The 25,914-nt window shown below is 38.7% G+C and overlaps 1 long non-coding RNA gene across 1 annotated transcript in view; it reads right to left on the bottom strand.

Annotated features, from left to right (window-relative positions):
* LOC122702166 overlaps positions 1 to 23,009 on the bottom strand; it is a 75,591-nt gene extending 52,582 nt beyond the window's left edge. Inside the window, exons 1-2 of the long non-coding RNA XR_006343194.1 lie at positions 22,801 to 23,009; positions 22,253 to 22,396 (exon numbers count right to left, since the gene is read on the bottom strand). This is a non-coding gene — a long non-coding RNA (uncharacterized LOC122702166). The remainder of the gene's footprint in view (positions 1 to 22,252; positions 22,397 to 22,800) is intronic.
* Between the last annotated feature and the right edge of the window lie 2,905 nt (positions 23,010 to 25,914).

Raw genomic sequence — 25,914 nt, 5'->3', positions numbered from 1 at the left:
ATTGACAGAGGAATGGATAAAGCAGGTGTGGTACATATATACAATGAAATATTACTCAGCCATAAGAAAGAACAAAATAACACTATTTGCAGTGACATGGATGGACCTAAAAATTATCATATTGAGTGAGGTCAGACCCAGAAAAAAATATGGTATCACTCACGTGTGGAATCTAATTAAAAATGACACAAATAAACATATTTACTTATTTATTTGTGAGAAACACCCTACAGACTGTGAAAACAAACTGTGGTTACAAAAGGGGAAATGGCAGGGAGGGATAAATCAGGAGTTTTTGGATTAACCCACACATACACTACTATATATAAAATAGATAATCAACAAGGACCTACTATATGGCACAGTGAATTCTACTCAATACTCAGCAATAACTTATATGGGTAAAGAATCTGAAAAATAATTACTATGTGTATATGGATAACTGAATCAATTTGCCGTACACCTGAAATTAACATAACATTATAAGTCAACTATACTCCTGTAACATTTTAAAAAAAAATTAAGAAAAAGCAAAGCTGCTTTGTTGGAACAGAGATGCAGGTGTGAGGTGGTACTCAGGTTCCTGCTTACTTTACCCCTGCCTATTTACCCAGCTTCCTTTCCCACCCCAGAGGAGACTCTGGAGTCCTGAGGATTATCTACAGTATTTTCTATATGATAAAAAGGCATCTGGGGAATAGGGCCATGTCGTCCAGCCTGTTTCATGACACCTTCTCTGCTATCTGGAATTCCTTCTCTTTCCTCATAGAACCTGTTGAAAGGACATCAGGAGCCCACTCAAATATCATCTTCCCGAGGAATTCTCTCTAAGACAAAACTTCCTTATCACAAATGATCAGTGCTTCTATTACAGCTTTAGGGACTGCTAGTCTCTTGAGCGACTTCACTTTCACTTTTCACTTTCATGCACTGGAGAAGGTAATGGCAACCCACTCCAGTGTTCTTGCCTGGAGAATCCCAGGGGCAGCGGAGCCTGGTGGGCTGCCGTCTATGGGGTCGCACAGAGTTGGACACGACTGATGTGACTTAGCAGCAGCAGCAGCAGCAGTCTCAGATATTCTGAAACAATCCTGATTTCTAATACTAGATTCTAATATGCTCTTGGATCCATTTATTTGTCAAACCACACTTCAGTTTTGGCTTGGAAAATATGGTTATAATTACAGCTCTTATCACAGTCGGCTTTGTTTCTGAGTTATTGATCCATGTAGTAGTCATAAAGTATGCATCTCCAAAGGGCAGGCATTGGGTCATTTCATCACAATTAATCATCATCCCTCCTCCTCCCTCTTGTTTTCATTGTCTTCATCCTTAAATAGTTTATTCATTACTGGAAATATACCAGGCAGGGTTGTGCACTTATACTAATTACCTCATTTAATTATTATAAAAACTCTGCAAGGTAGGTATGTCTTGATCTCCAGTTTGGTGATGAGGAAGTTAAGGTTACTCAGTTAGTAAGTGACTGAGCTGGGATCTGTCCAGACCCAAGCTCTCTCCTTCACACTACTTTGCCACTCACAGTGTTGCCGAGTGTTTCTCTGCATGTTCTAGAAACGTTTATTCTAACAAATACTGAATAAATATATGCTCAACTGCTCAGAAATGAAAGCATGGAAAAATCATACATGGATAGAGGCTGGGAATTGAAGTATTTCCCTTTCATGCTTGTATGATTCAGAAAAGAACTTCACACTTGTATTTAGTTCCATGTTAACCACTCTGGTGGTTGAAAAGCAAAGCAAATCCATTGGGATTTCCATTTTGCTGCCGGCCTATGGTTAAGGAAACTGGCACCTCAAAACACAACAGATGCTTCTCCATGATTTGTGATGTCTGAGCCATGCTGGATTATCTGAATGCAGGCTGGGATCGGTTCCACATTGCTGAGGCCTATCCCTGGAGTCCTACAATATTCCTGGGAGGTGCACTACGAGGCTACGGTAGCCAAAACAAAACTGGCTGGCCATTGACCATGTGCCCTCACATCTGGAAGTTCCAATCTTTGGCTGTGCACATGTGGAACAGAATAAGAGAGCAGCTTATAAGAACATTTTCAGGGGATGGGATGGAGAAGCGGAGGTGTCTGATAAGATGTTCCTTGCTATAGGGTCTTCTTCCTAGTGTTTGTTATCAGAAGCACAATGTAAGGGCAGGGGCACTGGAAGGCATCCAATGGCTATGATATTCTGACCCTCCTGAGTAGCCACTAAGTAGAAAGAGTTGTGCTAAGACAGACAGTGGAGGACAGAGAGATGATTATGATAAAATGTGACACCGCCAGGTGTTTACAGTCTAACATACTAAATTTAACTATACACTGAAATGAACTAAGTGTTGTGGTTAAACATCTTTCAGGATGAATCTCTACCTCATGACATATACAAAAATGAATTCCTTAAGGGGTTTTGAATTTAAATGTGAAGGGTCCAACTTTAAAATTCCTAGAAAAAACTATGACTGTGAGATAGGAAAGGATGTCTTAAACAACCAAAATTCAAATAATTCAGAATATTGATATATTTGATTATACCAAACTTAAGAATCTGATTTCATCAAAATGGGCCATAAAGGAGAGGGAGCTGCCACAAACTGGGAAAAGATATGTGCAATGCATATAACCAACAGAAACGCAATATCCATCATGTATAAAAATCAATAAGGAAAAAACAACAATAACAATAGAAATATGGGCAAGATGTATCAACACACATATCACAGAAGAGGAAGATGAATGACTCAGACACATAAAAAGATGTTCATTAGTAATCTGGAAGAAAATTAAAACCATGATGATATAGCATGTCACATCTACTATACTAACAAAAATTTAATATTGATTTTATATCAAATCTTGACAAGGATATAAAGCAAAAGGGAATCATATGCACTATATAGGAGTAAATATAGTGGCACCAACACTTAGGAAATTTTTCTGGGGTTATTTAGTCAATTTGAAGTTGCTCAGATCCCAGGACTCTGCAAATCTACTCCTAGGAATAGATGCAGGAGTTTTTCCTGATAGAAAACCTTGCACATGCATAACAGGAGACCTTTACATGAATGCTGATAATAGTGATGGCTCTGATACTAAAAAATTGGAAACCGCTGCAATGCTCAACAATAGGAAATGAATAAATAAATTCATATTCATATTATAGGAATCCACACAGTAGTGAAAAGGAATAAACTACAGTAATACACATTGACAATGGGTGGCATTCACAATGTTGAGCTAAAAATTTCAAGAGAATATAAAAAATATACTTTTATGCTGATAAAGTTCAAAAATATGTGAAATTGAACAGTATATTGTTGAGGGCTATATCCACATGTGGCAACTTATAAAGAAAAGCAAAGGAATGATAAACACAGATTTCAGAATAGAAGTTACCTGAGGCAGATGGTGGCATGGAGGGAGAGGAGATAGAGAAGGCTTCAAATATATTAGCACTGCTCTGTTTCTTAAGCTAGATATTGGTTTGCAGGTTCTTATTTTATCTTGTTGTTAAACTGCACATACATATTCTATAATTTCTTTTCTATTTTATTACATTTCACAGTAAAAATGTATTCAAAAGTGTGTGATGGGAGTACTTTATCTGAATGAGAGAGTGAGAAGCAGGACTTAGTGAAGGCTTCATGAGCTGGCTCCTGAAAGATTCATAGGGTCTGAAGGACAGAATTAGACAGAGAGAAAATTCCATGTAGGAAGAAAACATGAGGAAAGACACGAAAGTGTGAAATGGCATAGCGTGTCCTCCAATCAGCAATGGCTGGAGTATAAACTGGGGGGATAGAGTAGCATGTTAAGATGGAAAACTGTAGTGGGAAAAATGGCCTTCCAAGAGACAAAGAGAGAGAGGCACCAAACATGAAACAACTGAAAAAACAAAACAAAAAGTCTTAACACTCCTAGATCTAATGCTGCAAGCAAAGGGGAGTTGTTGAAAACTTTTGAGGAGACAAGATATTTGATTATACCTGCAATTTAGGAATATATAATTTGGGTGGTAGTATGAAGAATGAACAGGAGAAATAGGAGACAAGTGGAACCTATCTGGTTACTGGGACATTTCAGGCTAACAAAGATGAGGGTCTATATTGTGACAATGGCAGTGAAATTAAAGATGAGAATGTATAATTTGGATATAATATACATGAGAATGTATAATAAGGATCCTTGAAGAAAGGTCAGGCTGGATGGGTTACAAGCTGGAATTAAGATAGGTGGGAGAAACATCAACAACCTCAGATATGAGGATGATACTACCTTAATGGCAGAAAGTGAAAAGGGACTAAAGAGCCTCTTGATGAGAAGAAGAAGAGTGAAAGAGCCGGCTTAAAACTAAATATTAAAAAAAAAAAAAAAAAACTAAGATCATGGCATCTGGCTCCATTACTTCATGGCAAATAGAAGGGGAAAAGGTGGAAGTACTGACAGATTTCCTCTTCTTGGGCTCTAAAATCAATGTGGATGATGACTGAAGCCATGAAATTAGAAGATGATTGCTTCTTGGCAGGAAAGCTGTAAGAAACCTAGACAGTGTGTTGAAAAGAAGAGACACTACCCTGCTGACAAAAGGCCATATAGCCAAGGCTATGGTCTTCCCTGTGGTCACTTATGGTTCTGAGAACTGGACCGTAAAGAAGGCAGAGTGCCAAAGAATTGATGCCTTTGAACTGTGGTGCTGGAAAGGACTCCTGAGAGTCCCTTGGACAGCAAGGAGATCAAACCCATCAGAAATAAACCCTGAATATTCATTGGGAGGACTGATGCTGAAGCTGAAGCTCCAGTATTCTGGTCAACTGATGAGAACAGCCAATTCAATGGAAGAGTCCCTGATGCTGGGAAGGATTGAGGGCAGAAGGAGAAGAGGGTGTCAGAGGATGAGATGGCTGGATGGTATCAATGAACATGAACTTGGGCAAACCTTGGGAGATGGTGAGGGGTGGGGAGGCCTGGCATGCTGCAGTCCATGGAGTTGCAAAGAGCTGGAGATGACTGGGCGACTAAACAACAATAACATCCTTGAAGTATATATCCCTTTCCAGAAAGACAAATGGAGGCACTGTACCCTGGCTTCCTTCACACCAGCCTCTGCTCGGGACCTAGCACGCTCTGAGTAGCTGCTTCCAAGCACTGGCTCAGCAGTTGGCTCCCCGGTTCCCTCTGGTATCAGGTACACCTCCCAGTCTTCCTTGCTTGTTCTCTCTTTATCGAGGAAGATGATATTTGGAAATGACCCACTTTTCAGTAGTCATTAATACTGACTCTCTTTGCTTCTTTACATTTAACCTTAACTTCCCTTTCTGGGCTCAATCACTCTACTCTCAAGAAGAACAGGGCAAAGTCATCCTAAGAGGTTGAAGAGTCTCCTTTACTTCCTGCAAGAGACTAATACTGCTGACAGTGTCCTAAAGACTAGTGGTGTAGTCACTGCTTTGGCAGATCATTACGCAAAGAAGTGAGACTCTAAGATGGCATCGTGTCAAGAAGTGGTGGCTGGTTTGAAATGAAAAATGAGTGCCTTGGACATCCAACAGGCAGTCAGAAATTCAGGTTAGGCATTTAGAAGGAATGTCAGTCCACAACTCCTAAAGCTGGCCAGTAATGAGACAAGCCTGCCTAGGAGATTGTGCTGTTTTACACAGGGTCAAAAACAGCTGATGGATTCCAATATACAGAAGAACTTACTGAAAAACCAGTATCTTGTCAAGTTGAATCAGTCAGGAGCCAGACACAATAATGACCTTTTAATCCCAGAGAAGGAGGCATCAACCTTCTGCAGGCAGGAACAGAGGCCATTTCTTTATTCAATAGTGCAGGCACCAGGCAGCAGCCCCAGTGAATGAACAGGCTGTGGACTGAGGATGCTGTTTTGCCAAAGGGCAAGACACCAGGGCACCCCGGAGAAGAAGCATGAATGACCTGGACTCACATTTGAAGACAGAGAGCCTGGCTCTTGATAGCTTCTGAATTGCTCTGCTGTTCATTTGACCTTAACTTCCCTTTCTGGGCTCAATTGTTCTTCTCTCAAGAAGAACAAGGGAAAGTCATGCTAATAGGTTGAAGAATCTCCTTTACATCCTGCAAGAGACTAATATTGCTGACAGTGTCCTAAAGACTAGTGGCATAGTCACCCCTTTGGCAGATCATTACACAAAGACATGAGACACTAAGATGGCTTTGTGTCAAGATAAGGGCAGTACTGTTTGCTCTGCTGTGCAAAGTCCTGTGTGCATAAGGCTCAAGATGTATTTTGTGTCCATTTTCCTGATTAAAAGAGAAGTAGAGGAGTAGACAGAGCAAACCATGTGACTCTCTACCTACTCAGAAGAAAAGCTTTAGGTCTACGGGAAAGATGGGATGACCAAAAAAAAAAATCTCAGGCAGAATACCAATTTGCATAAACACTGGGAAGACACTTTGTAAGAATGAAGAGGGAAGAAATCTTGATTTATTCTCAGATACAGATGGAGAAATGATGATTTAGTAGAAAAGAGGAATCTATACTCATAAATCCTCCTCTCATTGAAGAGGCAAGTAAAATGTGTTTGTGAGATCACAGCAGTGGTTTGTAAATGTTCTCGTTTTTTTCCATAGGCAGAAAAAAAAAAAAAAGAATAACTAAAATGCAATGATTCTCCTAACTTCCAATTTATTCAATTTCTTCTGTGTCTTTCCCCACCAAGATGCAATCCTAACGCTAACCCTTTGATTCCTTATCAAACCTTTAACTAGCCCTCATGGGATGCTGCTTTTGAAATGGTTCAAAGTTGGGCATCCCATAGAAGAAGAAACAGGGCAGAGAAACCGGAGCCCTCCCCGCGTGGGATGATGAGCCTTAGATAATTGACAATGGCGTCTGGAGCCAGGGAGCAGGCCCCTCTGCCTATGGGTCCTTCTCTAATCAAGGCAACGCTCTCCCTCATTCCTGAGAGGAACTCGAATAGCACATTCAACAGTGTTCATAGGTCAGACTCTGAAAATAGAAAGGTAATGGATTTGATCTTTGTGAGGGGTTTTTCTTTTTCTTTGTAAAAGGCACAGAGCAGAATCCAACAATAAAGGGAAAGCCTTACGTTTGCAGATGAGCTGAAGGGTGATTCAGAGTGATGGCTGAGGGACTATGGGCGGCTGAGTGATAAGGGCTGTGATGACATGTAAAGGCTCACGCTTCATGTAGGATAAGCCTTCTGTGTTTACTGAGTGTCAGCACCCAGGGGTGATGAAACATCGGGTAGGTGATCTTTGCAAGGCAGTGCTCCTGAAATGATCTACCTGAGCCCAGACAACTGCTTTGATTCTCCAGTTGGACCGCTTTATTCCTCTCTTAAGCACTTGTTATCTCTCTTCTCTCCTGCTCTCGATTTTATCAACTCCTTACCTCATTTATCTGCATTGACCTGATAGGAACTCAGCTCTGCAGAGTTGGAATATTCTGCCTAGCTCTGTTTTTCCCACCATTCAGCCAACTGCGCTGCTCTCCTGTGGACCTTTCCTAATAGGCTTCAGCACACCTGTCTTGCAACCCATTATTCTGTCATGTTTCGCATACCTCATGCTTTTGAGGTTCTTCATTATTTCCTGTTTGACCTTATTTTACCTTATTTTCCACTCTTACCTTGTCATTCCCATTTGGTGATAAGGAGTTTACAGATGAGGAAAGCAAGACATGAACTGTCATGTAATTTAAGATTAAGGGTATTTAAATAATATTAGGCACAGTAAGGTTTTACATATACCATCTCCCTGACACTGCAAAATCTGTAATAATTAAACACAGCCTCAAAACAATGGTGCATTTACAATGAGGCACTAGGGCATAAGAAGCCCTATGAGTTAGACTGTTAGCCCTGTGTATTCATAAACGTACTTATCTATGAAATCCTACAGCCTGGTCCATCAGGTGCCTTTGTGGTCATTTACTTAATGTTAGGTAGTTAGAATAGGAAAAAGAAGCCCAGAATGGCAGTGATTAAAAAACAAGGTAAGGGAAGAGCTTGCAAAAATAGAACAAAGGAAGGTCCCAGGAGGACCGGAGTGAGGACCACAGGTAAAACAAACAGCACTCCTGGCAAGTCTAATTTACATAGGGCAGGCCCAGGGGGAGGAGAAAAAATATATAAAAAGAGGAGCCAAAATTGGGCCGGAGGCCTCTCTTCTTTTCACGTCTTTTGGGTCGGCATGCCCTCATACCTCAAGGATGTATTTTCCTTTACTTTCTAAATAAAACTGAGCTGTAACATGAGCTGTAACACTGGTCCGTCCATTGCTTCAAATTTTTGTTGCAACGAGACAGAATCGAGGAAATTACAAACTCCCCGGAAACTTAGTGAGCTTGCTTGTTGTATCCTGCACTTCAAAGGCTTCTGTTCATGCATTCATTCAGCAGTAAATGTTTACTGAGCATTCACCATGTGTCAGGCACAGGGGTACAGTGGGGAGCCGAGAGCAATGCGGCTCCTGCTCCCATAGAGCTTATATTCTAGAGAGACAAACATCATAACACAATCACACATAAATGTAAAACGAGCAGCAGGAAAGACGCTATGAAGCGCCTGTGACAGGCAGATGTGACCAGATCAGAGAGGGGAGAAGAGACGCCTTCTCTGGGGATGAGATGCTTGAGCTGGGATGAGAAGGACAAGGAGACAATCTGGTGAAGAGGAGAGGGAAGCATGTGAACTATCAGAGACTGAGAGGGTCTGGTTGTCAGCTGCATGGAAAGTAGGGGAGCCCAGGTGAGCCAAGCTGTGGAGGGAGGCAGGGCTGGAACATGCAGGGCATGGATAGCCTTGGGCGGGTCTGATCTTTACCCTGAAAGAAATGGGGTGCCACTGAAGGTTTTTAAGTGCTGGGCAGATAGACCAGATTTGCATTTTCAAAAGGAGCCACTTTATCTAATAGACAGGGGGAGTGGGGAGGTAAATACATGTTGATTTTTATTTCAAAGCTTTCATGGCCTCTTGATCTCCACATTTACTTAAAAAAAAAAAATGCTTTCTGTATCTCCAGCTTAGACTACTGAGTATTTTAATAGAAGTATAAGCCTTGAGGAGAAGGAGAAGGAGAAAGAGAAAGAACAGATAGAAACTCAGGAGTATTGAAGCAGGCACTTTCCCCTTCCTGGAAAATATTTCCCCATTTTACAGATGAATAAAACTGATTCTATTAAATAACTTATGGGAATATGTGGACATGCTATCATTCTATGAGTTGCTAGGGTTGATTCAACTGGTCATGCTGGCTAGGAGGACACTTTTCCCCCCAATGTGTGTACCCCTGAAGCTGCCCACAGGAGGCCTGGTATTTGGTTGAAGCTATAGAAACAGCTGTATGATGGGCTAACTCGTCCAAGGTCAGAGCTAGACAGGCAGTGGGTTGTTGAGCCAATGTTTGAATATCAGGTCTCCCAGGTTCCCGCCATTTTTAGTATCCCGTATTTCCTGATAAGGGAGGAGTAGACAGAGGAAGAAGGAAAGGGACCAACGTAGGGAGTGGCCTAAGAAGTCACTAAGACAGATAAGAACTTCCCTCTAAGCCAGACTTTAAGGTAAGGAAGAAACTGAGTGAATTTAAGTGACAATGAAAGTAACTTAGATTAGATGATTAAAAATAAATGAAGTGAATGTAGTTCTTCACAGACATATGTCAATTACCAGAGATAGACTCTTCAAGACTCATGGATGGGTCTATCTCACTGTTTTTAACCTAACTTTTTCCTCCTGCAGGGAAATTCTGTGTGAGAGAGTCTCTTGTTGCTAAGGGAGACAGATTCTTTGCTTTGTTTCTCTAGACTCAAGGGCATATTAATTCAAGACAGTATGTCATGCTACTCAAACTCAATGGCAGGATTCGAGCTAGATATGAAAGGGGCTCCTCCCCAGATTCAGGCAGCTATGCAGGTCCATGCATTCATGGCCTAGACAAACAATACTGGTTCATGGAAGACAAGGTTGGGTTCTTCTGCACAGTCAGCAGGAATCTGCACCCTATTAAACATGGCCTCTCTCAGAAATGATTTCTCTAGGATCTGGCAGGAGATGACAAACACAAAATCATTTTGGGCCATCAAAATATGTTTTCTAGGAGTGAAAACCATCTTTAAAATTTCAAGTACAAAGAGGAGGCAAAAGATCAAAATTTTCCCAAGATTTTCCTCACCATGTACAATGTTGAAACATTTTGAGCAGTCCTGCATTCGCTTCTCCTAAAAGTTACAGCAGTAATACTGGAGTAAGAAAAAACAAGAGTACTTGTTACACCAGCATACTACTGGCTGACTGCACTGGGTCCCCAGAATAGGAGCTGCTTCCCCATCCCTGCCCTCAGCCATTCTGCCTCCCCCCTGCTTTAGGATCTGTTTACAATAGATGACAGAAATGGGGCAGCTGTGAACCCCCCACCTTCTGGAGACTTGTTTGGCTTGTGCAGGTTTTTTAAATGAAAATTTTTTTCAAGTCTAGTTAATTCTTAAGAATACAGATTTTTTCTTTCTCTTGAAAGTTTGAAGACTTAGGAGGAAGACAGCATTCCGACAGATTCACAGTTGGCCTTGGCAGTAGAGGTGGCTCCTTAGGAAGGCCAAAGGCCCTGTGTTCTTCACTTGTTCTGTTCCCTGCCTGGCTCCTGCAGGCATTGAGTCTGTGACCACCCCTAAGCTCTGTGAGACTGTGGGCCAACCAGAGCTACTGGAGTGCTGAGGAGGCAAAACGTGGCTGGGGGTGAGGAGGAAGCCATGCTTCCCTCTGCCCGGAACCCAGCAGAGTGCACATCAAAGGGGCTAGACACCTTGGACCCACTCAAGGGCCAAGCTGTAGAGGTCTCAGCAGGGCTGGAGCAAGAACTCATCAGTGGCTATATGGGCAGAGGACAGTGGGATTGGAGTTGGAGAAGAAGACAGGCTATAGAACGACTGTAGCTGGCACATGTAGGGTACCCTCAGGGGTTCTTACATAGAGACACTGAGAGGGAGATTAATACCCAGTTCTAAGACAGGAGATAGTTTCAACAACTATAATTTGGTCATTAAGGATATATGTGACATAAACCTGCTTCTAGCAAAATGCTGGGTTAGATACCCCAAATTACCATTGCTGAATAGGCAAGAAACTAAAGAATCCTCTGATGCCAAAAACAAAGTGAATGTAGGTAGGACTCTTAGGAGGCAAACAAATGCCAAACAGAGTTTTACCTTTTCTGGGAAACCTGTTTCTATTTTGATGGATGGGCATCAGGAATAGAAAATACAGCTTGGGGCTATAAATGAGGAGTTAAATAGGAGATACCTGCATAAACTGGACACCCAAAGACTTATTCAAAGTAAGCTAAAAAGAACAAAAAGAGTGAGACAGAAAAGGAACAGAATAAACAATAGGATCAAATAAAATTATTAGTAATCAAAATTAATGTAAATTGACTACTAATGATTTAGTGAAGACATATTGTTTAAAAAACACAAAAATAGCTACATAGACCAGAGAAACACATAAAATATAAGGACACAGAAAGTTGGAAGCAAAGGATAGAAGACACCCCAGATAAGGAAAACTAGTGTACTTACTAATATCAGACAAAACAGCCTTGAAAGTAAAAAGCACTGACAGAGATGTGACAGGTTGTTGCATATGATAAAAGATTGAATTCATCTGGAAAATATAACAAATATCTGAGTACCAAATAACAGAGTAAACATAAAGTAAAGCTTGACAGATCAAAGAAAAATGCACAAGATTTTTAACAAAAAAAGTTTAAAGCACCTAGTTCAATATTTAACATATCAGATAGACAGAAATTATTGAGAATAGAGAATATTTGAATAACACAATACCTAAGCTTTATCCAATAAACACAGCTATAGAATATTGCACTCAATAATTACAGAAGGCATGTTCTTTTCAAGCACATATGGATCATATAAAAAACCTGAATACACGTAAGCTCAAAGAGTAAGCCACAACAAATTTGAAAGATTGAAATCATATAGAATATATTCTCTTATGGCAATGGAATTACATTAGAAATCAAGAAGAGTCAACTAACCAAAAAATTCCCATACTCTTAGGAATAAAAACCAAACACACCTTCTAAATAATCCATGCGCAAAAAAAGAAACAGTGGAATGAGTCGTAGTGGAAATCAGAATATATTTAGAACTTAAAAAAAAATGAGCATACTATATATTGAAACTACAGCCTTAAATCTGTACATTATTAATAGAAATAAAGAAAACTTCAGAACTACTGATCTAAGCATTCAACTTAAGGAACAAGAAAAATAAGAACAGAGTTGACCCGAAGAAAATGGAGGCATGGAAATACCAAATATAAAAATAAATGAATAAGCCAGAGAACAAATATGTAAGCTGGTTCTTTAAAAGAATAAAAAAACTGGCCAAATCCCCTGACGTGATTAACAAAGAAAAACAGAAAGAATACACACACAAGCAATAGTCAGATAAATGAGACGGGAACATAAACATAAATCTTTAAATATTAAAAATATAATAAGATAATATTATAGAAATTTTGAAAACTAAGATGAAATAAATTATCAGAAAAAAATTATCAGAATTGACCCAAGAAGAAACAGAGAATCTGAAGAATACTCTAATTATTATAGAAACGTAATGTAGTTTAAAATTTTCACACAAAGAAAATATATTAGACCTGGATGGATTTACAGGTTCGTTCTACCAAACATTCAAGGACAATTCTCAACTTACATAAGCTTTTTCAGATAACAACAATGATGACAATAACAAAAGGGATTATTCTTTCTCACTTAATAAGACTAGTATAACACTAACGTTGAAATGATTCACCAACACTTCAAGAAAAGAAAATTACAGTCTTATCTTACCTAAGAATATAGCTGCAAATAGTTTAAAGGAAATAACAGAAAATTGAATTGAATGATGCATCAAAAAGATTATCATTAATAAATATAGCTTATCTGAGGAAATCAAGAATGATTTAACATAAAATTCCATTAATATATGAATAATATTCTTAATTATATTAATCAGCATATTAAAGGGAGAAGGAAATGGCAGCCCACTCCAGTACTCTTGCCTGGAAAATCCCATGGATGGAGGAGCCTGGTAGGCTGCAGTCCATGGGGTCGCTAAGAGTCGGACACGACTGAGCGACTTCACTTTCACTTTTCACTTTCATGCATTGGAGAAGGAAATGGCAACCTACTCCAGTGTTCTTGCCTGGAGAATCCCAGGGATAGGGGAGCCTGGTGGGCTGCCGTCTATGGGGTCGCACAGAGTCGGACACGACTGAAGTGACTTAGCAGCAGCAGCAGTAGTAGCATATTAAAGGGAAAAGGGTATATGCTTTCTGTGGATGTACAAATAGTTCACAAAGTTCAACACGTATTCATAATTAACTATCTAGCAAACTAGTAACAGAATGGAATATTCTTTTTTTTAAATTTATTTTTACTTGGAAGATAATTGCTTTAAGATGTTGTGTTGATCTCTGCCATACAACAATGTGAATCAGCCTTAAGTATACATATATCCCATCCCTGGTGAACCTCCATCCCTCCCCACCCCCCATCCTACCCTTCTAGATTGTCACAGAGCACCGGGTTGAGCTGCCTGTGCTATGTAGCAACTTCCCACTCGCTATCTATTTTAATATGGAAGTGTACACGCTTCATTGCTACTTTCTCAATTGGTCCTGTTGTGTTCACAAGTCTGTGCTCTGTGTCTCTATTTCTGTCCAGCAAATAGGTTTATCAGTATCATTTCTCTAGGCTCCATATATATGCATTCATATATGATATTTTTCTCCTGACTTACTTCTCTCAAGCTCTAGGTTCATCCACCTCAGTTCAACAGACTCAAATTTGTTCCTTTTTAAGGCTGAGTAATATTCCATTGTGTATATGTACCAAAACTTCCTTATCTATAGAATGGAACATTCTTAATTCATAAAGGTTATTTATATAAACTCATTCAACATTATGCTTAATGGTGAAAGTATTCCCTTTAAGATTAGAAATAAAATATGAGTGCTTGTTTGACCATTTCTATTTAGCATCATACTGAAAACCAAGTAAATAAATATATAAAATAATTAAAATAAATAAAAGGCCTTAAAAGAAAGACACAGAAAATTTGAGTATCTATGTAGAAAACCTAGAGGAAGTTACAGATAAGTTATTTGAATTAATATGAATTTAGTAATTTTGTATGATACAACTGGTCAATATAGAGAAATCAATTGTTTTTCTTTTCATTGGTACAGTTAATTTCAATATTACATTAAAATACAAGCGTAAAAATATTAAGAAAATGTGCAAATGCTTAGACTCAATCTATCAAAATTATGGAAAATACTATGAAACTTTAAGCACTTTATAGAAAATCAAAATAAATAGTTGCTCACAGATAGAAAGACTCAATATTATAAAGATGTAAGATTTTCCACTTTTATTTATAGATTCCAAGCAATTCCAATTAAAAACCCCAATAGGACAAGAAACAAGGTCCAAGAACATTCAAACACTCCTGAAGAATTAAGATGTATGTCTGGGGATGGGGGGATAGGAAGTTTCTCCATCAAAACTCAAGACTTATTAAAAGGTAGATAAGTATAGTATTGATGTAGGTATAGACAAACAGACCAGTAGAGCAGTATAAGGTATCTATAAACAGCCCACCGTATTTACTATGGAGCTGTCACTGCAGATTGCAGGGAAATGAGAGGATACCCAATAAATGATGCTGTGACAGGTGGTTATCCATATTGAAAAACTGAAATTGGATTTCTTCCTTTTACCACACACAGAAATAAATTCTAGCTAATTAAAGACAGATACGAAAAAGCAAAATTGTAAGACTTTTAGAAGAAGATGTAGGGGGTCTTCAAGAATATGACTTAGGGAGTGATTTTTCAAAGATGACACAGACAGCAGAAATTATAAAAGAAAAGGATGATTAAGTCAATTACACTAAAATTAAGATCTTCTGTCTATGAAAGGGCATCGTAATGAAAGTGAAACTAAAAGCCATAAGGTGAAAAAAGATATTTCCAACATATCAATCAGTGAAAAATCATCATCAGGAACATATAAACACTTGGTTCAAAATCAATATGAAAAGAAGGAATAATTTAACAGAAGATGGGGTAAAGATATGAATAGGCATCTTTATTTGGGAGGAAATAAAGCCCAATAAACCTAAGAAAAGAAAATAAATATTATTTGTAATCAAGAAATAGGTTTATATTTGCATTTATATATCATTTTCTACCTACCAGAATAAGAATTTAAAAGCCTGAAGTACAAGTCTTGTGAGGATGTAAAATAAGGGAAACTTTCATATTGCCAGTATGAGTATAAATTTGTACAACTGCCTAGGAAAATATCTTTGTATTATTTAGTTAAATATATACTCTCCTAGATATATAGTCTAGTCTAGAGAAAGTTGTGCGTATGTGCAGCAGGAAGTATATACAAGGATAGTATTAGTTGCAAAAAAAAAAAAAAAAATTGGAAAAAATCCAGTGTCCACTAATACAGAAAACTTCAACTCTCCATTTATAACTAAGGGAGACTGTAGCATATTCATACCATGGAATAATTTACATCTTCATGCATCAACTTGTACGAGTGTTTATGAACATAATGTATAAAGAGTAAACCACAGAGAAGAACATGTACAGCAAGATTCATTCATGTAAAGCTCACTAAGCGTACAAGATTAAATGATATAGTTGAGAGGTACACACACGTGTGGTAAGACCAGAAGGAATGATAATATTTAGGGTGCTGGTTACCTCTGGGGGTTGGCAAGTGGGAGGAGAATGGAATCTTGGGAGACTGGAGATGTTCTGCTTTTTAAACTGGGATAAGGGCTCATGGGTGCTTGAATCATTGTTAGTGTTTATATTATTACATATGTTAGAAATGTTCTTCTGGTTTTATGTTATATAAAGTAGAATGCTTTCTTTCTGTAGTCACAGGCTAGCCATGTCTGGTCCATAGGAGAGGTGATGAATTTAAGAGAAGCTGCCAACAGGGAAGTTGCTTTTTCATTAAAAAGGAAAGAAAATGATGGGTAAGCAGTATCTTTTTCACACATTGTTCAGCCTTACAAATTTTTGTAGGTGATCCCAAGGCCCACTGCTGGTTGACTTTGTCACATATGAGTTTCAGGAAGAAGATAAACTATTTTATAAATAAGTTTATGCAATGCTAAGTAGGCACAGATAGCTACTACCCAGTTATTAAGGTGGCGAAGCTAAAAGTGATGTTATTTCTTTAAAATAAAAAAAGTATTTTCTGGATTAGGGAATGTATTATATTTTTATGGAAACAGGAAAATAGTTTACCTTTTCAAGGTAAATATTCAAGGAAACATTTTACCTTTCAAACTTGTTCTCTTTTCAGATATCTTCTAACTTGACTCTGATTTTTATTTAAGCACTCTCTTCCCTCCAGAAGTCTCTTGATTTCTTAGATTCCTGATTCACTGAGCTTCACCAGTAAATTACTTCATACATTCATTATTCTTTGCCTGTGTTTTCTATTTATACTCAGTTTTTAATTAGATTGTGTCCCTAAGAGCTTTGTACCAGAGATTTATTCATTAGTTATGAACATTTTATCCCTCTCAACTTTATTAGACTCTTTTATAAACTTAAAAAGTCTTCTTTTAAAAACAGATTATTAATATTTTCTAATCCTTTCTTAAACTTTTCCTTGAAATCTGAATGTCATTTGTGTTTCTCTTCTGATGTCACCCTTCTTGAATGACTGAGGAGGAGCAATCAGACAAGATGATTATGTTTCTATTTCCCATTCCCCGTATTTTCTACATTTACAGATTGTTTTGTGTGTTTAATTTTTATTACATAGTGTTAAAACATTAGCTAGTAATTAAAGTCAAAACTTGCTACTCTCTAATTTTTTAAAATAAAGTCAGTATTTCATGTAATTATGTCTCACATTGTTTTTCTTAGTGTTTATTCTAATTGCACTATGCTATTCAAGTTCCATTTCATGATATATTCTCATGTATAAGTCTCTCAATAACATAAGTCACTCACAAGTTGATACCTCCCTTCTTTGTCTTAATAAGACAAAGATAATTCTACTTGTCTACTTAATAAGACAAAAATAATTCTACTTCCCGAAAAACTGCTTACACTTTCCCAATAAGTCTATATGGCATTAATAGATATAATCCTTCCTGTTTCACAGGTACTGATGTTAAATGGTTGTTGGTGGTGGTTTAGTCACTAACTTGTGTCTGATTCTTGTGACCCTATGAACTGTAGCCTGCCAGGCTCCTCTGTCCCTGGGATTCTCTAGGCAAGAATACTGGAGTGGGTTGCCGTTTACATCATGTTTGCTTATTTTGGAGACTGAGAGCAGGGCTGTGGGTTTAGAAGGGATCAAAATAGTTATATTTTTAATAAATCTTTAAATTCATTTATTGTTACCTTTATATGTTTCTGATAAAGGGGTTTTTAGAACCTTTTAAAATAAGCATCAAATTGATCTTCTGAAAAAGATTTTCTTATCGTCCGTCTCCCCTGTATCTAGACTTGCTTTGTAAATTTGACCCTCAAAAGAGTCACTATTTTCCTCACTACTTTCTGAGTGTGGTTTGCTTTTGGTATTAAGGAATCCATTGACCTTACCAGGAAAAGTACTATCGGGATGCTTGCCTGATCTGACTCTTGTTTCATCAAGTGGAAAGAAAGAGTTTATTTAACCAAAAAATTGAGTAAGCGTATAATACTTTCCAAGGGAGAAAAAAAAAATCATGTTCTTTTCGAGTACTTCTTAATCAATTTGAAAGTCAGACAGTCTAATTTGCCAAAGATCTCTGCTAAGACAACTGTCTCTGCTGCAGGTGCCCAGAAAGACTAGAGTGAAATAATTCACCTGGGACCCACTTTTGGGATATGCCTACCTGTCTCTCACCAAATCCATGAGAGAACCCCTGAGGAGGGAAGATCTTTGGCATTTCTCTTGGATGCCCAGGTGGTCACTCAGATGCCTAAGGACATTCTTTACAAATCCAGATCCGTGGATCGTTTATTAGACTCCCCAGTGTAAGGGGGTGCTTTCACACCGGTGCTAGACACCTTCTTTGACTCTCACTTTACCTGGCTTCTCTGTAATCTCAGCAAAGTCCTGTACTACTAAACTGGCACAAACCACGACTGTCCTACAAGCAAGCCTAACATAAAACACCCAGGAAAAGCCTCAGGTTCAGAGGCTAACACTTGTGCATTAACTCAGTGTTCAAAAGTAGTGTTACAGCCCTAATTCCCAGGCACAGAAATTCATTAACTGTTACATGAAATGATTTTTCAGAATCACCTGGCTCTTGTGTAGTAATTCTGAGTTGGGCAATTTTACTGTACTAAGTTTAATCTAAGACACCCTGCTATTATCAGATACTTCCTGACTTTCCCTTCTATTTCTGATCACAAAAAAGGTGGGGGCAGCTTTATAGTGTTCCAAGATCACTTGATCACAAAGAGCATGTTTAGTTAATAATGCATTAAAGAATGAAGGTGAAGAAATCACAATTAACAAGGAGAAAGATGACTGACTGGTTTAAAGGTTGGGAAAAATTTGTGCTAGCTTCCCGTCTTGAACTTATTATTTTTTTTCCATTTATTTTTATTAGTTGGAGGCTAATTACTTTACAATATTGTAGTGGTTTTTGTCATACATTCACATGAATCAGCCATGGGTTTACATGTATTCCCCATCCCGATCCCCCCTCCCCCCTCCCTCTCCACCCGATTCCTCTGGGTCTTCCCAGGGCACCAGGCCTGAGCACTTGTCTCATGCATCCAGCCTGGGCTGGTGATCTGTTTCACCATAGATAATATACATGTTTCAATGCTGTTCACTCGAAACATCCCACCCTCGCCTTCTCCCACAGAGTCCAAAATTCTGTTCTGTACATCTGTGTCTCTTTTTCTGTTTTGCATATAGGGTTATCATTACCATCTTTCTAAATTCCATATATATGCATTAGTATACTGTATTGGTCTTTATCTTTCTGGCTTACTTCACTCTGTATAATGGGCTCCAGTTTCATCCATCTCATTAGAACTGATTCAAATGAATTCTTTTTAATGGCTGAGTAATATTCCATGGTGTATATGTACCACAGCTTCCTTATCCATTCGTCTGCTGATGGGCATCTAGGTTGCTTCCATGTCCTGGCTATTATAAACAGTGCTGCAATGAACACTGGGGTGCACGTGTCTCTTTCAGATCTGGTTTCCTCGGTGTGTATGCCCAGGAGTGGGATTGCTGGGTCATATGGCAGTTCTATTTCCAGTTTTTTAAGAAATCTCCACACTGTTCTCCATAGTGGCTGTACTAGTTTGCATTCCCACCAACAGTGTAAGAGGGTTCCCTTTTCTCCATGTATTTCTTACCACTGTTGCCCAGATTCATATATACACAGACATAGATCTGGGCAACAGTGATATAAAAGGGGGATTTTATAGTAAGATGAAAAATGAATTCCTAACTACTTTTATTATTAAATTCCCATATTGGTAACCTATATGTTATCCAGTTTATCCATGATTTTAAAGTAATCAAACAAACAAAAAAATAATCAAACCACTGAGTTGTGCAAATATTAATCTATCCTGTTCCTTGCTGAAATAATTTAAACATATCTGTGAAATAAACATTATTGCTAATTAGTAAATACTAATGAAGGTAGAAAATATTAGCTTTAAGTGATGAAATTTGATACCAAACATGAAAATAAAATCTGAATTAATTATGTGCTATGATCAAGAACAATTGCTGACCTTTAATTTTGCAGATACAAAATATTTATCAAATTCAAAGCAGCTAATACAAGTACTTCTGAACTTATATGGTGAAGTAGTTTCCTTCCCTGACATGGAGTTTGTCACCCTAGACAAGTTCTCTGTTGGTGCTATAAGAATCCATAAGTAAAAAAAAAACACCAAAATGTCTGAATATTAAGTATAACCGTAACAGCAGAAAAAAGTCATCCATTCATCCCTGACAAGTCCTAGCCTTGTTTTAAAGATCAGAGATAAAATCAACCAGTAAAATCTGATCCACAGAATTTCCATGACTCTCAAGTGACTTGTTTTCCTTGAGAATTAAATGTTAGAAATATATATGTATATAGTAGTCCAAAATAAACACTCATAATATCTAAAACTGGCCGTAATAACTTCTTTTTGGACAGCTTATACACAGGAAGAATACGTTGCTATATAAAAATGACACTGAAAATGAGGAAATATTGCTGATTTTTATAATCGTTGACAAGGAGTGAAAGTACCATTTTTTGAAACCCAGGTAGAGACTCATTTTTATCACCTGCCAGAAGAAAAACATCTTTCATAAAATTGAGCACCTGTCTACAGAATTCTAAATCTGTGTTTACATGGATTTAGAGACCTGAGGTAAAGCAGGGAGACAGAATGGAAAGCTCCCTGGACAGGATCCAGGGGGAATGAACAGAGCCTGGGTCACACACATCCTCGCTGTGCCATACCTATATCGCCACAGCTTCCCTCTAGCTCAGCGGTTCTCAAACGTCACCTTGTACCAGAATCATCGGGAGATGGATCGCACGAACACAGCCTGGTGGCCTCAGTCCTAGAGTTTCTGATTCAGTGGCTCTGAGATGCACATCCAGGAGATGAGGCTCCATGTTGTGTTGCTAACTAACCTGCCCCTCTCGGGGAAGCTGATGCCAGGGGACCACACAGCAGAGAACTACTGCTCTGGTTTAAATTCTATAAGAAAGAATATTCATTTTACGTAAGAGTGCCTCTATATTTAGGCTTCTATGCCTTGGGAGAACTGAATATATTGAAAAGTCAACTAGACCATTTGTTATAAAATGTGGCCACCTTTTGCAGCCCACAACTCTAAAATCCAGGCATGGGCCGGTGGTGGGGCGGTCCTCTCTCACGGAGCTCTGGTCATTTCACTCACGGCTTCTGCGCTGTGTTGTGTTCATCTGCACTGCAGAGATTAATTTCGTTCTATTGAACAACTTGTGAGTTGGCTTTGCAGCATGTTAAGGAAGTGCCCTTCTGTTTAGGGAAGCTGGGAGCCAAGAAACCAGGTAGAGACTGATCCTAAAACCACACGCAGAGGATGTTAAGAGGAGGTTGGGGCTAAATCAGGGCAGGGGCTGTTATTCTCTGCAGTCAGCCTTGCCTGGGTTCAAATCCCCTGGAGACTCCCCAGATGTCAAAGGATTGTGAAGGAAGGGAGAAAAATAGACACATTTGCTCTTTCTACTTTTGCACTGTGGATGATTCACTGACTCGAAAATGAGACTACAGAAATGGCAGACCTGGTGGCAGGAATAACAGGTTCATTCCATTGCCAGGAGCAATTGGTTGGTAAAACAGTAGAAGAATCTGAGGCTCTAGAACCCAGGAACCACAGCTTTTCTGTATTAACTTAAAGGGCAAGGGGGGAGGACAAGAATGATTCTAGATTTTACTTATAATAACTAACCTTTATTGTGTGCTTCCTGGATGACATTTTATAGAGAGAGACTGACTAATGTGCTATACTTCTAGCAAGTGCTGCTTTGTACCCGTAGGTGAAGAATTAGTTATGCATCAACTAGATGCCTCAAAGTAACTATTATATTAAAAATCTAACCTTAACTTACACTCTAACTGGAAAATTTTTGGCTGCTACCATTTTAAGGGCAACATGTATCCAAGAAGCTTCATCCCCCTTTCTCCTGCTTCTTTTTGCCCAATATCAAACCCAAAGTCAGTCAACTCAAAAGAAATATTTCCAAAGAAAAACAAAACCATGTGAAGAAAAAAACACGATGCTAAAAATAAATTTCAAAAGATTCAATCTCAAATCCTCAAACCACACAAAAGATTATGGAGCCACATTTGCATTTCAAGGTATCTCTTAGACTTGTTTACTTTGTCCATTTTCTTTAATTTGCTTTTTAGAGAAACATATATGTAAACCATCATACTGAGAGTTGTCAATTAGAAGCCATTAGAAAGAAAATGAGAGATAAGTCTCAAACAATGTTTGGCCAAACCTTTAGAATACTGGACTGTGAAATGGAAAGAAGGCAACATGTACATCAAGTCAGTTTGCTTAATAGTGGGCTTTAGCACTGAATCAATACCACAATAGGCATTTCTTTCAGAATTAAGCAATTCTATAAAAAGAGAACATTCTTACCCTCATCCTTCCATTCCTTATTGCTGGCCCATCTTCTGCTAATCTCAGCACATACAAATCCATTTTGTACTCCCTTCCTCCATGAATGCTGAATCCAAATCCTTTGGCTCCTTTCTCCATGTCCACAGTGAAATAATCAAAATCCTTTGGGGTTGCGGAGAAATGGAATAAACAATTGTTTAATATCAGAGAAGCTTCTGCGGTCAGTCCCTCTGTTCTCTCTCATAGTTACTGGGATCCAACTGACAAGATATCATGAGGAGTAATCTGTCTTCAAGACAACATTCAAAAGGTTTGAGCAGATCAGAACAGTTTCCTTGGTCATTAAAAGAACTGCTGCGTAGCGTGTGGACTTTAGTTCTTATCCATTTACGTGGAAAACATGTAACTATTGCACATAGGCCTCAGTGGTATTATCTCTCTGAATTTTCTCATTCACTGCTGCTGAGCACCATAAATAAATGCACCAGAGTTGCGTGTGTTTGTGTGAGAATTATAGGTCTGCTGATTAGAAAAATGAAACAAACATGGTGGGGTCTTTGAGGTACCTGGGGCTGCCTGTAGTCTGACAGCGGGAACTGCCTGGTGTCTGGGGAGGCTGCCTGTAGTCCAGGAGCGGAGGCTGCCTGTAGTCCACGGGTGGGGGCTGCGGGTAGTCCCCTCCTGGGGGCTGCCTGTAGTCCAGTGGAGGCTGCCTGTAGTCTGTGAATGGAGGCTGCCGGATGTCTGGTTTCACATCTTGCCTCGCTTTTACTTCTGACCTGTAACCAAATGAATGGAAATGATACTTGCTTTGGTATCTCAGGATTCTAAAGAGATTAGAATGACCTTAGGACCTCCAAGCATGTACAGGCCATACCTCTTGGTGGTTCTTTTGCATATTCAGGATTACAAGAAGATTAAATAAATGATAAGCATTATTTTAAAATCTTTGACAAATGCCATATTATATACTTTTCACTTGGCCGCTTAAGAAATCAAAGTAAAAGTGATGGTCAATCAGAACTTTGTGAAAAAGGACTCGTGGATCACCTTCTTTGACTTGGCTATTTAAAAGCTGTGCCACTGCAGCTTAACTCACATACTTAACTATATGTACCCAAACAGCAGTCTGAATTAACATCAGTAAACCCTTTGAATTTTTCTTTCTCTCTCTCTCTCACACATACACAGCATTCATTACTTCATGAAAACACAATTTAAGTGATCTCTAAATACCCTGTGCTGTGTGCTTAGTCTCTGAGTCGTGTCTGACTCTTTGTGACCCCATTGTAGACCACCAGGCTCCTCTGTCCACAAGGATTCTCCAGGCAAGAATACTGGAGAGGGTTGCCACGCCCTCCTCCAGGGGATCTTCACAACTTAGGGATCGAACCCAGGTCTCCTGCACTGCAGGTAGATTATTTACCATCTGAGACACCAGTGAAGCCCTACAAATATCTAATTAAAGGTTAGTTTAACCTGTTAGCTTGCAGAATTTTTAGTATCTTACAGAGGTTAAAGGAGTGAAAGTAAAGTATAATCACTAACTACAAATCAGGGAGAAAGTCACTGTTCAGTTCAGCTCAGTCGTGTTTGACTTTTTGGCAAAAGAGGCCAAAACTAGTTTTTTAGTTCTGTTTTGTAGATTCAACTTGCTCTAAAATGAGGAGTTTCCAGGTCCCAAAAGGGCTAAAGCAGTCAATGCCTACCATTATGGGATCATTAATGAGATAAAGCAAAAAAATTATTACCATGTATAGAGGCTACAGAACTCCATAGTTCATTGCCAATTGCCAGAACAGTGTTCTACATAATGAGTTACTTAGGGATATAGGTCGATTAAAAAATACATTCTGTATAATAATAATTTTATCTAGAATTAATATGGAGGATTTGAGAAAATGTTTAGCAACAAGGAAAAACTCAAATGTCTCAGGGAAATGGGTTCAAACCAGCAGAATTTTTACCTCTCACCATCTAAGACTAGATGAGTTCTGGTTTTATTTGTTTTTTACTGACTTATGGTCTGATGAGTATTAAACATTTTAAAGAATGTCTCACCTGAACAACTGCCATTAGTGTAATCCAAGATTTGTTGAGGACACACTGACTGTAAATGGCAGTAGATGTGTTTTTATTTGGGGCTTTGAAGGGGGTTAGCAATGCAGTTACTTTAATAAAGGGTTAAGTAGTTCCCATTAGTTACTTAACTAACAGAAGTGACACTTTCCTTTTGCCAGATGCATAATTCAGGCTTTGCTTTATACTTCAGCAAGCTGTCCACTCACCTACTGAGAGTGTGCATGCTGAGAACATAATTATTTAAAAGAAGCTTTGAAAAAGACACTTAACTATGCAAATGCATGAATTAAACAAAAGGAATTAGATGGTGACATTCGTTGGCGGGTGTTGGTTCTTTTCTAGAAATTGTTTGCTTGGTGGTTTAGATGTCACATTGTTTCAAGCTATAGCACAGTCACTTTATTTTCATTATCGCTGTGGTGCTGGTATGAAATATCCATTATGAGCTTCCTTTCCAACCAGATGTGTCATGAAGTACAGCAAAAGAGGGTGAAATGTTAAGAGTCTCCCCGGAGCCTAGAAATAGGGACAGTTAGAACTTGTAACAGCTGTCATCCAAGCCTGCCTCTCAGCATTCAAACTTCATTCGACAGTGCCATGTGTCGGGATTTTACATTGAACAACAACTGAAGAATTCTCTAATAAGAAAAATACACAAATTTTTATGAGTATTGCTAACTTTTAAGAGAACAACATAACAGTTAGGGCAAAAGTTGTTACTGTGAATTTGTAAAACAGTTTATTTTAAGGAAAATTCAGGATTATTATTATTATTTTTCAAAGTCTCTTAAGAGTTCCCTTACTTCAGTTCAGTTCAGTCGCCCAGTCATGTCTGACTCTTTGTGACACCATGGACTGCAGCACATCAGCCTTCCCTGTCCTTCATCAGTTCCTGGAGCTTATTCAAACTCATGTCCATTGAGTCGGTGATGCCATCCAACCATCTCATCCTCTGCTGTCCCCTTCTCCTCCCACCTTCAATCTTTCCCAGCATCAGGGTCTTTTCAAATGAGTCAGTTCTTCACATCAGGTGGCTGAAGTATTGGAGTTTCAGCTTTAGCATCAGTCCTTCCAATGAATATTCAGGACTGATTTCCTTTAAGGATGGACTGGTTGTATCTCCTTGCTGTCCAAAGGACTCTCAAGAGTCTTCTCCAACACCACAGTTCAAAAGCATCAGTTCTTTGGCTTTCAGCTTTCTTTATAGACCAACTCTCACATCCATACATAACTACTGGAAAAACCATAGCTTTGACTAGACAGACCTTCGTTGGCAAGTAATGTCTCTGCTTTTTAATATGCTCTCTAGGTTGGTCATAGCTTTTCTTCCAAGAAACAAGTGTCTTTTAATTTCATGGCTGCTGTCACCATCTGCAGTGATTTTGGAGCCCCCCCAAAATAAAGTCTGTTACTGTTTCCATTGTTTCCCCATCTATTTACCATGAAGTGATGGGACCGAATGCCATGATCTTAGTTTTCTGAATGTTGAGCTTTAAGTCAACTTTTTCACTCTCCTCTTTCACTTTCATCAAGAGGTTCTTTAGTTCTTCTTTGCTTTCTGCCATAAGGGTGGTGTCATCTGCATATTTGAGGTTATT

This window comes from Cervus elaphus, chromosome 10 (genome assembly GCF_910594005.1).
Source record: "Cervus elaphus chromosome 10, mCerEla1.1, whole genome shotgun sequence".
NCBI lineage: Eukaryota > Metazoa > Chordata > Mammalia > Artiodactyla > Cervidae > Cervus > Cervus elaphus.
The sequence above is the reverse complement of the archived record's forward strand: the minus strand, read 5'-3'. Positions and strand labels throughout refer to the sequence as shown.